Raw genomic sequence first — 12809 nt, 5'->3', positions numbered from 1 at the left:
CAAGCGGCACAGTGTCTATGGCGAAGTTCTCTCTTGGCAGAATCAGCCGGCTACAACACTCCGTTTCTGTTTGCCTCCTCAACCTCTGGCCCCCATTGATTTAAATAGGGGGAGGGAGAGATTCCTCCCTCTCCCTCCCCTACACGGCAGCACGCATGGCTAAGGCTCCACATGAGCCCCAGCGTGTTGCTTGAACATGGCTTCCCTCCCTCCCCTCCAGCGCGACGTCGGCTGGGGGAGAAGGAGGGGATTAAAAAAAAATTCTTTTATTTTTTTTAAACGATTTTATCCGTTGGGAATTGTTACATTCTCTCCCCCTTAGAGGAATCGAGATGTCCTCATCTCAAGATAAACTAGGGGTTTTGATGGTTGAGAGTGCCTTCATCTACCCAAGTGGCATCCTCTTCAGGATAGTCTTTCCACTGGACGAGGCATTCTCTCAAGGTTCTGGATCTTAATTGTCTGTCCCTAACATCTAAGATCCTATCACGCCTTAGTTCAAGGACTCCTTGAGTAGGCATTACAATTTGTTGGTCATCAAGTACATGGTTAGAGTTGGGTACATATTTTTTCAATAAGTTGATATGGCATACATTGTGAACCTTTAGGTTCTCAGGGAGTTGCAATCTATAAGCATTAGGTCCTAGGCATTTGAGGATTTTGTACGGCCCACAATACATTGGACTTAGCTTCTTGCAATCTCCCAAGGATAGAGAACTCTTTTTAGGGCGTACGCGAATGAAGACCATGTCTCCTTCTTCGAAGACTCTTTCTTGACGCTTCAAATCCACGTATGCCTTCTGTCTATTCTTGGCCGCATGGATGTCCTGTCTTATTGACTTTATTTGGTCATCCATCTCTTCCAACATCTACCTTGATGCTTTAACCCTTAGGGTTGGATCAGAAAAGTTTAGGGGACTCTAACAGTCATGACCATACAAAGCTTGGAAAGGGGTCATCTGAATGCTTTGCTGGTAAGAAGCATTGTAGGAAAAGTCAACCAATGGCAAGTATTGAATCCACCTCTTCGGCTCTTGACAGCAGTATGCCCTACGCATATCCTTGATGACTTGATTTACTTGCTCTGTTTGGCCATCCGTTTGGGTGTGGTAGGTGGTGCTAAAACAGAGTTGAGTCCCAATAGCTTCAAAGATAGCTCTCCAGAAGTGTGATGTGAAGAGAGAATCACGGTCACTATTGATTCTTCTGGATAAACCATGTAGCTTGAATATCTCATTGATAAACAATCTTGCAATGTCGGAGGCTTTATAGTTTGTCTTTACTAGAATAAAGTGTGCAACCTTGGTAAGCATGTCAACCACAACCATCATGGAGTTGTATCCTCCCTGGTCTTGGGGTAAGCCTACAACAAAATCCATATTGATGAATTCCCATTTAATTTGGGGGATGTCAAGCGGTTGCAGCTTTCCTGCATCATGACATGTTCAGCTTTGATACGTTGGCAAGACAAACACTTAGTGACATATTTGAGAATGTCACCTTTGAGCCTCTCCCAATGGTATCTCTTCCTAACTGCATTAAGTGTCTTAGCATAGCCAGGATGTCCTGAGAAAGGGGAATCATGGGCTTCCCACATTATCTTCTGCTTAAGTGACTGGCTTGCTGGTATACGCACTCTTGTTCTGTAGTAGACAAGTCCATTATCAATGGAAAATTCCTGATACTTAGCTTGCAACTTTTGATTCTTCTCCTTGGTAGAGATCTCCTTTAGCAATGTTTGGTAGGTCAAATCATGGCATGCTTCCTCTCTAGCTAACTCAAGTATAGGGTTGTTTGGCATAGATACTTTTGTAGCTAGAGATCTGGCCGTTGATGGATTCTGCAAGATTAGGGAATTTAGGAATGCCTTGCGACTAAGTGCATCGAAAACTACATTCTCTTTCCCTGGTCGGTAACTTGATTTCAAAGTCATACTCCTCCAACACTTCAATCCACCGACGTTGCCTCATGTTGAGCTCGTTCTGGGTAAAGATCCATTTGAGGCTCTTATGGTCGGTTACTAGAGTAAACTTGTTACCTAACAGGTAGTGTCTCCAAAGCTTTAAAGCATGAATGACAGCTAGTAATTCCATATCATGCGTAGCATAATTCTTTTCATGGTTCTTCAGTTTCCTTGAAGAGTATGCTACTGGATGACCTTCCTGCATAAGTACACATCCCAAGGCAAGAATGCTAGCATCAGGTACTACAAAATGGCTTGAAGACCGCAAGCCCACACGAGAACACCTCTTCTAGAGGGACAAAGGGGATAATGGGTAATTTTGGTGCAAATTTTCTTAATTATTTACCCCCTCCCCTCAGCCGATGAATGGCAGAGAGAGGGAGTATGAGTGCAAGGAGAGTTATGCAGAGAAGGAGCATGGGGAGGGGATCATGCTGGCCCAACACTTGGAGGCTACCTTTCCCCTCCCCTTATCCCTATAAAACCACCCCCTCCCCAAGCTTGAGGGAGGGGAGAGAGGAGAGAAGAGGAGGCTGTCGTATTGCCCGCCATCGCCGCCTCCACACCGTGCTGCCGTGCCAATTGCCGCGCTGCTGCTACCTACCCCATTCCATCGTCATCATCATCACCTTCATAATCATCATCTTCATCTTCATCTTCCTCCCTTTCCAATCATTTCCCCTCCCTCCACGTCATTCTGTTCCACACAAAAGCTTCTTTAGAAGCTTCTAGAACAAAGCTTCCATAAGCCCTGTACACACGGCCTTCCCCGTGTTCTTTAAAAACCATGTCTCCAACGCCCTCCTCCTGTGCGGTGTCAAGCATTTTTCTGAGAACTGAAATCCCCTAGTCAAATTGTAGCTAGGTTTGATTTTTTGCTAGTTTAGTTGTTGTGTGACAGTTTGTTTTGTTGTTTTGGAATTCGATTTATTGTGTTTGTTTAGCTTAGGATATGTTTCTATCATTTTGTTTGATTTGTTGAGTGTGAAACTTGATAGCCTTGGTTGAGTTTGGTATTTTTTTAACACGATAAAGTTGGAGTTTGCTATTAGCTACCGAACATTGAGGAGCTAGGTATGTATTCTTGTTGAGACTCTTGCACATCACAGGGATTATGGGTTCACGAGCACTTCACATTACACTTATTGATGCACTGCACTCAGGAGTTGTCTCATGTCCTTATCAAATATTTCCATGCCATGGGTTGGGATTAAGCACATTTTGCACCATCATTGAGCACTAGCACGACATGAGGCCCGCTGCAGCTATATGCAGTAAATCTTAGATGCACATGCATATGAGAGAGCACCTATCATTGGGCACGCACCATTTGGGATGTTCATCACAAAGTTAGGAACCTCTGGTTGAGAGGGTAAGGTGGTTGGGTGAGTTCGAGGGTCGTGAAGGATGCCATCAATTGTGAGAAGGGTTGTTCATATTTGGTCAACATCTTGAGGACCACCATTTTCTAGAGTGATGTGACATTATGGGCGGGTGGAGCAGAGTATATCATATCTTCTTATGAGAGTTGAGAGGTGAGGATAAGGAATTTTTAATAAGGAATTTTGTTTGCATTTTGCATGACGCACGATCACATGTAGATAGGCTAGGCACAATACTTCCAATGCATCCATATTTTTGTGTGTAGCATCGATTGATTGATTGCATATCATGGATGCAACATTGCATATTTTTTCGAATCATGTTTTGATTGGGCACGGAGTTCATTTCAAAAAACCATATTCCTGTTAGGGCACATTACATAAAAACCAGGTTCATATCCAGAGAATGCTTATTTTGAAGACTCAAGGATCAAAGAAAAAGATCGCACATTTTACATTGTCAGCGAGTATTTCTTGAAGAAAAAGAGGACATGTATGCTGAAAGTGTGTGCAATTACAAGAACAATAGGCCAAGGAAGGGAATAAGCCGTCCAAGATAAAAGATGGAAAAAAAGATGCAATTTACAAAAATCAGTATTTTGCCCGATTTTGATGGATTTTCGTAATTTTGTTCATGCAGGCTGGTCGACCAGATGCATTCCGATCGTTTTGAGTACTCGAACAACTATATTCTAAGTTCAAAAGACGAAGTAGTGAAAACGAAAATAGTGAAAAGCAGTAGAAAAGCAAAAGCCAAAAGTTGAAAGCAAAAGTAGAAAAGCAAAAGCCAAAAGTTGAAAGCAAAAAGCCTAATGTATGTGAGTGTGGATAGAAAACTATATAATGAGAGGACATTGAAGATTTAAGGGCCTTCCCCCTTGATTACAATCGTATTATGTGAGAGAGGAGAGTGGAGGGCCGCATGCTAGAGTGAGCTCTTGTCATGCCAACTCGGAAGTTGGAGCTTTTGGGTGTTAAAGCGCCGAGCATCGGCTCAAGGTTGTTAAGGTACGAGAATATATTTCTCTTAGTTTGTTTTTGAATTATTGGTATTTCATTGTGTGATTGTGTGATGCTCTACCCGCATACGGGTTTTAAATTTTTTGTGAGCTATAAGAGGCATTGTTTTTAGTCTTGTTTTGTGGTGTTTTATCAAATATCTGAATTTTTCAAATTAAGTTGTGCATTCAACAACGTCAATTACCCCAACCGGCACTCCTTAACATCTCCTTATCGGGTTGTGAAAGAGGCTTGCTCTTGATCACCGCTCGCGTAACATCTCTTTTTGGTTCCCCCCTGCTGAGGAGTGCCGAAATTTTGACTTTGTTCAAGATTTGTGGATTTTTTCTTATTTTAAATCATTTTTAAATGGCTAGTTCTTTTCCTTAATTTTATGGTAAAAAGGAGAGGATTCTCAGCGATTCCTCGAGAAATTAGAGCTTGGATTTATTATCCAACGAATAAATGACTCAGCACTAAAACTTCAAATTCTGAAATTTCAATTGTTAGATGAAGGTCATAACTGGTTTGAAGATTATGAAAAGACCCTTAGACTAAGAAATCCTCATGTTCCTATGGAATATGAAGCAACTAAACAAGCATTTCTTGACCGTTTTAAAGAAATTGAGACTTCACATGACCTTTGGAGAAAAATAGAAACATGCAAAAAGAGAGAAGACCATACCATAGAATTTTTTGCCATAGAGTATGTTAGACTTTGGGATCGTTGGAATGTATCTTTAGGCCCAGGAGAGAGAGCCCCAGAAGTGTTAAAAATTAAAAATTTCATTGAAAAATTATAAGGAGATGTGAGGAAAAAATTGGAAATTAAAGAACCTGGTACTTTTGATGAAGTTGTGATGATTGCTATAGAAAAAGAGAGAAAAATTGAGAAATTTTAAAAAAGAGAGTCATTTAGAATACCTATAGAAAATAGAGACCAAACTTGGCAAAGGGAGGAACAGAATTATCAAGTGTTAGCTAGAAAAAACACTCAACTAGCACCAGAAGTTGAAGATAAATTATTTGGTCAAATGCAAAACATGAGGCTAGGAGCATTGAGAGGTCGACCCTTAGGAAGAGATAATGGAGGATTAATAGGACAACCAAATCAAGAAATTTTGAGAGGGGGAAGAGGAGGAAATGGTAGAGGATATTTTCGTAGACCAATGGTACCTTGTTATTCATGTGGAGAGATAGGTCATATAAGTACAAACTGTCCATATCCACCTAGGGCAAGGGGGGATATGTATCCTTGAGAGCGGAATTTAGGTGCTGGAAAGTGCTTAAAAATAGCTAAAAATTATGAATATCAAGGGAAAAATATTCACCATCAAAGGCGGCGGCTCGATCTAGGATGATTTTAAGCGTCAAAGTGCTTTAAAGGCGCCCGAGTGACATTTGTTGATTTTTCATAATTTTTCAGACAGTCGTGTGGGTTGACACGACCTACTGGCCAATGCGGGATGCTAAGCGGGATGCCCAAGATTTTTCAGAGCTCAATTCGGAGTCTGGACGGAAAAATGGCCAAGAAACCGGGCAAGATTTGAAAAGGTGGACCAAACTTTGGTCAAGTGGTCATGACTTTTGGGGAGTTGGGGCATTTGATGCCACTTAACATTTTAGGGGAAAATAAAATTGTGAAGAGATGGAGGAGCACGACGTCCGCAAGCGGTCGAAAATTGCGCCTTCTTGATGGATGAGGGTGATCCCTGCCTACAAACAACCTACCCATTTGATCATGGGGCTTGCCTACATTCTCCCTGCTGATCACATCGCCGCCCTTCACCCGTCAAATGATGCCCTCTTTGAAGATCTCTGATTTCAGTCTTTCTTTCTCCTCCCTCTATCTCCTCTAAGGCAAGTTCATGTGGGAAGAAGAAGGAAGAAGAAAGAATAATGGAGGCTTGTCCGGCATGGATCGGATTGCTCCACGGGCTGGAAATGGTGATTTGTGATTGTGTTGGACATGAAGTGCTGCTGATTTTCAGATTTGCAACCATGGACATGAAACCCGAAACACGCAAATAAGCGGTAATTCAATTTTTTCAAAGGAAATTTGAGATTTCATGGCTTTTGATTGATAAAATGTTGTTCATGTGGGCTAAAAATTGTTTATGTTGCTGTTTTCCATGAGTACTTGCTGATCATAATCAGAAAATCAGAAAAATATGCATCTTGTGGTTCAAAATAATACATTAAAACACGTTAATATGGAAAATCAAGGGAAAATGATGTTTTTGGGCATAAAAATGAAAAAATGAATAGGAACACCAACTAAATTTTCAATTTTGCTGCAAGAAGGAACTAAGGGCCACAGCCCATAACCTATTTTTAATTTTCAGTAATAAAATAATGCAGAAAATAAGGGAAAATACAAGGAAAATAGAGAAAAATCACTAAAAATAGGAGAAAAATGCATTTTGGGTGCGGAAAATTAATGAAAATTAAGAGCAATGTTTGTGAATGTTTGTGGGGACTGAAGCATGAGGATTTTCCTCAGTTCAACCCCACTTTCTTGTTCTAGTGTGTTTTTCCCGCTTTTTATACATAAAATGATGGCAAAATGCCCTATAAATCTATACAACAATGCAACATTTGATCGATGGGAGGGTAGAGTGGTTAAAGTGTGTCTAAATGTGGATTAAAATGATGAAAAGATTGCTGGTTTTTTTTTTCATGCCATATAGGTCGGTGAATAATTATAAAATAAGGGCCTAGTAGCACGAGGGTTCCCTCGGTGCTAGGTTCGTGCAACGCGGCATAAGAACGGTAGTTGAAAATCATTGAAAGGATGTTTTCCGCATGTGCACAATATTGATTTCATAATTTTTTGAGCACTTGGCATCCACAATATGCATAAATCATGGAAATATTTAAAGGTATCAGAAATCCTGGATGCACAGCAATTGTTTTCATTAGGACATTGACCCACGTTGAGTGAGAGACAGGACACCCTAAGCCATAGGCTAGTCGTGGGGTCTAGGGAAAAGAGAAGTAAGGACAATGGTACATTCCTGTATACGATTAAATGGTACCTTGAGTGGACTTTTGTGCGAAATGTTTATATGTTGAGCGACGCATCGAGGGGCCAATTCCCAAGGTGTAGGAGAGTCGTAGAGGGTTAACGGCATTCAGCCGTAGAAGGAACCCCATGTGTATGTGATTCGAGCCTTTTGGCTATGTGAAAGGGACTCCCTCTAAGGAGTAATATTGGGTTAGGATCAGTTGGACTACAACGTATTACAAACGCAATGTTTAGGAAGGCAGAGATTTTGATAGACGCTCCTGGCCGCGAGGCCGAGGGGTTGTCTTGTGCGTAGTGACGAGGCCCGGCTAGTGCATGAGCCAGTGCCGGCCCGGTTTTTGGTCCATCAGTGGTGCGTCTGCCGGGAGCCGCTTAAAAGTAGTGGTCCTCGAATCCTGGTTTTCTAAGGACCAACTAGTAGTTTATGCCAAAGGATACTGAGATTGATCCGTTATTTATTGATAAGCATCGTCTAGCAGAAATCCAAAAGCAAGAAATGCCTACAACCCTTCCCCTAAGAGGCAAGTGGACCACTCACTTCCTTTAGAGCCCCATTCCAAGCAATTAAACAGGCCAGCTTACAGACTCTCCAAGTGTGAATGTGAAGAGGATGCAAAGCAAGTCAAAAGGAGCTATTTGAGATGGGTTTCATTGAACTAAGTTCTTCCCCTTATGCATCCCATGTCTTGTTAGTCAAGAAGAAAGTTGGCTCTTTTCGCATGTGCATCAACTACAAAGACTTGAACAAGATCACGATGAAGAATCGCTACCCCATCCCACGGATTGAAAACTTGGAGGATGAGTTGAAAGGGGCATGATTTTTCACTAATATTGACTTACACACTCTAGCTACCACTAGATTCCTATGAGGGAGGGCAATGAAATCAAAATGGCCTTCAGGACCGCTTGTGGGCTTTATCATTTTCTAGTGATGCCTTTTGGGTTGACGAACGCACACGCACTTCGTACATGTCAAAAGGGTGTTTGACATATTAAGAGAGCATCAACTCTTTGCTAAGGAGTGAAAATGGACCTTCATGTAGACATCTGTGGAGTACTTGGGATAGATTGTGAGAAAAAATGACATACAGGCTAACCCGAAGAAGGAGCAATGTGTTAGGGACTACTTGGTCCACTCCATCCACCACCACTTCATTGCATGGATTCATTGGCCTTTTTTCATTCTATAGACACTTCACTAAGCACTATGTCACCATTGTAGCATCTTTGATTGATCGATTAAAATAGGAGTTATTCTTTTCTGATACCATTGCTGAACATAGCTTCAAGCAGTTAAAGGACATACCTACTTCTACCCCCATTCTTGTGATGCTTGAGTGGCACGGGTATTGGTGTAGTATTGTTGCAAGAACATGGTGTGATTGTATTTGAGAGCTGTAAGTTTGATGAGAAGGAGATGCAAATGAATGTATATGACCAGGAGATGTTGGTCATCCTCCATGCCATCAAGAAATGGTACCACTATTTGTATGGCAGTCGCTTCCAAGTAAAAAGTGACCATTGAGTCCTCCAATACTTCTTGACTTAGTCCACTTTGACTCCTAAGCAAAGCTGGTGAGTGGCAACATTACAAAGCTATGACTTTGATATTTCTCACCCTCAAGGCAAAGATAATATCATGGCTAATTCACTCTTTCAGATGTGGGCGTGTAGAGTATTCTCTATTTCAAAATTGCATAGTGATTGGATTGAAGAGCTTCAAGAAGCTTACTTGTTAGACAATCACTTTAGCCACATCTTCCAAAAATTACAGCATGAGGTCATGGCTAAAAACTCCCAGTATCAGCTCAAGCATGGCCTTATTTGGTCCCATGGCAAGATTGTCATTCTACACACTTCCCCCTTCATGCAGAAGATCATGGGAGAGATGCACTCTTGCCCTACTGTTGGTCACTTGGGTGTTTTCAAAACATATAACAGGATTTCCAAGAGCTTTCATTGGAAAGGCTTATGGAGGGATTTCAAGGACTTTGTGACCCGATGCCAACAGAACAAGGATAGTACACTCAGACTTGTTGGCCTCTTGCAGCCCCTCCCTATTCCAAGGAAAATGGACTCATATCACAATCGACTTCATCATTGGCCTCTTCATGACCAAGAAAGGGTGGAACAATATCTATGTGGTAGTTTATCGCCTCACAAAAATTTGCCAACTTTATCCCCCATTAAGACCTAATACATTGCCTCTCAGGTGACCACTCAATTTATGGAGTATATCTTCAATTTGCATGGCTTACCACAAGTCATAGTACATGATTGTGATGCTAAGTTTATGAGCAACTTTTGACAAACTATTTTCATATCCATGGATACCAAGCTTGCTCCATCCATGGCATACCACCCTCAAACTGATAGCCAGAATGAAAGAGCAAAAAAATGGTTTGAGACATATTTGAGGTACTTTTGACATGATGTACATCACAATTGGGATATGTGGCTCCACTTGGCTAAGTTTTCCTATAATAACTCCATCCACTATAGCATTGGAGTTTCCCCTTTTGAGTCCTTATATGGGCCTACAACCTTATTTAATGATAATATAAACCCTCAGAGTCAAGCTAAGGTAGATCACATGAAGCCCTACTTCAGCAATGCAATGTGGATCTTCAAAAGGCACAAATGCACATGAAACTCTATACTTATGAGAAAAGAAGGCATGTATAATTCCAGGAAGGGAAATTGGTCCCCTTAAAAGTGCCCAAGTCCTGCTACTCTACTCTCAAAGAGAGCAGCAATAACAAGCTGGTCCACTGCTTTTATGGCCCCTACCAAATCTTGAAGAGAGTTGGTGACTTGGCCTATCGATTAGAGGTTCCCCCTACAACAAAAATCCACAATGTGTTTCATGTCAGCCACCTAAAACCCTGTATGTGGAAGAACTTCCCCCCATAGATGAAGAAGGCATCACTCAATATATCCCTGAGGCAATCATTGGGTGTACTTAAGGTCTCGATCCATCAAGGAACACCTCATAAAATGACAAGGCCTATCCCTAGAAGAAGCCTCTTGGTTCCTAGACACCACTTTCAATGAAATTTTCCACATCCAAGAGGCCCAATGGGCTGAAGACTTAGCCGGTTATGTCCCCATTTGACCACCCTCTGCCTTTGTAGACTATATAAGTTTTCTGAATAGTTTTGTACTTACTCAAATCTGAGGCATGTGCATCCTACATGGGCTAAAGGTACTCGTCATAAGCTCTATTTTGACATGTGACACAGGTATGTGTCCTGACCTTGATTGCAAGTAGCCTCAATATTTTGCTATTGAGTGTCTACTTGATGTTCATAATGCTTCTCCATTTTTGACAGTTTGTACTATCTATTGTGATTGCATGGTGTCTCACTCCAAAAATATGTGAGAAAATTTATAGGTTATTGAATTTAGTGCAATCGATCTCAAGGAATGAGATCAAGACATCCTATATTGAATCTGCAAGACACTTTGTCTCTTTGAGAAGCACCTACCCATGAGCATGGTCACAAAATAAACTCGCCTCTTGGTGTATCTCATAGATGAAGTGGAGATTCTAGGACTCATCCATATGTGATGGATATTCTTCTTGGAGCACTTCATGAAAACCCTAGAGGGATTTTTGTGACAATGAGCTTAGCCAGAAGGTAGCATGGCTAAAGGTTAGCTAGTGTCAAAGGCATTAGTGCATATTTCAAAGTGGCTACCGATGGTGGATTTAGACAATAGTATGCTATCATCGTTGAAGGATGTTGATAGACTCATCGGAGATGTAAAGGTTGAAAATGGAGTAGAAAAAAAGATGGACACTTCCATGAAGGAGAAAGTGAATCATTTTTGTATGTTGAATCATGCATCCATGGAGAAGTGGCTCATTAGGTACAAGCAAAACAAACCAAGAAGAAGTGTGATTATAATTTTCACACAGTACACACCATCGACCAATTTGATATCTTGAGGGCATGGAGGGGATGCCACGGTTTATGTCTATGCGGTACTTACATGGAGCTTTGATTACAGCTTCTCACAAAGGGGTAGATGTCTCTACCAAGGAGTGACAATTCTCAAAGGAAATGTAGTCCAAAGGTGACCACATGCTTTATTTGTTGTCATATCTAGCTTTTATGCACAATAACTAATATAATTATTTCAGTATACATTGTAAAACCTATAGTACGTCATGGTTGCATGGGCGACATTTTCGTATTCAGTGCATTGACAAAATGCACTCTATTATGGATTGTGGTGTCATGGCAAAGTTTGAGCAAGAGAACCGATCGTAGGCCATGGATCCAAATACCATGGTAGACGAGACTAAATATTTTGAAAACTTGCAAAGTATTATATCAGTGGATTCCCATAGCTTCTCCATGATCATATTTAATGTACAGTGGTTTAAATTGATATTGAAAGAAGCTGGGGCAACCGTTTGGTGAGGTCCATGTGGATTTCTAAAAATAGATTCCAAGAAAAAGATGGACGAATCTGCACAACACTTTTGTGTTGCCATATCATTGTGAACAAGTGCATGATTTATTTTTTTACTTTTTTTACGACATGAAACAATCACAAATATTGATGCACTCTTATATGTGATATTGAACATATAATATTCTATCCAAATCCTCGACAACCTCAATGGTGGTATATTGTGTTGTCAACTCCTTGGAGTACGTGAGTGTATGATGAAATCAATGTTCCTAGTGTAGATGAGGAGAGTATGTAGGTGGAGGAGTCGATTGCGAAGGGTGGAGAGCAAAGAGGGCTTGGAGCGTCAAAGGAGAGAGGCACGGGTAATGTAGACAAAGAGACAAAGGCCAATAATTTTTTGAGAATGAAGTGGACTCCTCTTTCTATAATAAAGCATAAGTCACTTTAGTCTAGAGTAGGTTAGGGATTAACTATAAAAGGTGGAAATGTAACATGTGAGGCATCTTTTTGCCATTTTACAAACATTTCTTGTTTGAGTTCTCAACCTCCCACCATCTAAGAGGGTGAATACTCTTGGCCACCATAGCTTGGGGTGCGTACCTTGTTGCAACCTCTCATCATTTGATTCTCAACCAATATTGGTAATACATTTCTTGCCAAGCTACTTTGGCTATGGCTTCTTGCTATTTTATATCTATTTCTTGTATTTTTAGTTAAAAAGCTTGTTGTGGAATTCAGCTTTATTACATTGGTATCAAAGCATGGACTTTGATCCATGGGAAGGGTCATTTTCATGGTGGATCTAGTCACAGGCTTGGTGGTAACTAGGAGGACAAAATTTAGTCATAGGACTAGTTATAGTGCAAACAATAACTAGCCATCGCTATTTATATCAAGTCGTCACTATTTTGGAGGTTCTATTGTGAAAATAGCATCTCATGGCCAATCCATAGGTCATTTTGGAGGGAGATTGGACTAACTGGAGTTAAACAGGGATTATGGAAGACTAAAC

This window comes from Lygodium microphyllum, chromosome 20 (assembly GCF_053477565.2).
Source record: "Lygodium microphyllum isolate KBCC chromosome 20, Lygodium_microphyllum_v1.1.10, whole genome shotgun sequence".
In the NCBI taxonomy this organism is placed as follows: domain Eukaryota; kingdom Viridiplantae; phylum Streptophyta; class Polypodiopsida; order Schizaeales; family Lygodiaceae; genus Lygodium; species Lygodium microphyllum.
This window is presented reverse-complemented; position numbering follows the sequence as displayed.